Source organism: Gavialis gangeticus, unplaced genomic scaffold, assembly GCF_001723915.1.
Source record: "Gavialis gangeticus isolate Ggan-Ray unplaced genomic scaffold, GavGan_comp1, whole genome shotgun sequence".
In the NCBI taxonomy this organism is placed as follows: domain Eukaryota; kingdom Metazoa; phylum Chordata; order Crocodylia; family Gavialidae; genus Gavialis; species Gavialis gangeticus.
The window spans coordinates 49,879,715-49,880,549 of NW_017729022.1; positions in this window are offsets into that span (position 1 = coordinate 49,879,715).

The following is an 835-nucleotide window of genomic DNA, read 5'->3' on the forward strand; positions in this document are numbered from 1 at the left end:
TTCTAAAAATATAATTGGAGGCAAGCCTGAACCAGGTCTTTTTCCCTTATTACAAAGTGCTGAAATATTAGGGGTGCTGACAGATGTAAACCAAACCCCACGCCCCAAAGCCCAGCACTTTACTGGAAGAGGAAGCACTTCAGTTTGACCCAGTTCCCTAGCGTTTGTCTAGAACGGGCACTTCCATGGGGCTTTTTGGCGATTTTATCTAAAACGGATTCAAATCAGCTTTTAGATAAAAATGCCAAAAAACCCTACTGAAATGCTTGATCTATGCAGATGTTGGGTGAGCCGAGTCAAACTAACATGGTGCCTCTTCTGGGCATGCACTGCACTCAGTCCAGGGGCACAATAAGCTGAAAGCAAAGCACCATCTTCTTCTCCCTTAGTGGTCACAAAGCTAAGCTGTTGTCCAGGCTCTCTGCTTCCTCACAACTACCGCCTAATTGGTAAAAAGGCAAAAGGCCACTGTGGGAAGCAGCAGCATACCAGGAAGTGGTAGCTAATGGTCAGACATTTTCAGAGAATAGCAAATTTGCTCCTAAGTGCCAGGAAAACTATTCACATTGGAAAAGTATTTTAGCATTGTGAATCTTGATACACAAAATTACTGGAAGAGAAGACAGTGAAAATGGTGACCTCCTTTTCAGTTCAGTGTTTCAAGTACTCATCTTGAATGTTAGAAATTAAGATGCCCTCTTCTGCCCAAGGACACTTGAACCCACATGCTAGGGAAGTGCCCTACTCGATAGGTTAAAGGGCATTCTGGGAAAAGGGTTTGCAACCTCTCTTGCTGACACTGTTCCTCCCTGTATAAACAAACAGTAATTGGAAG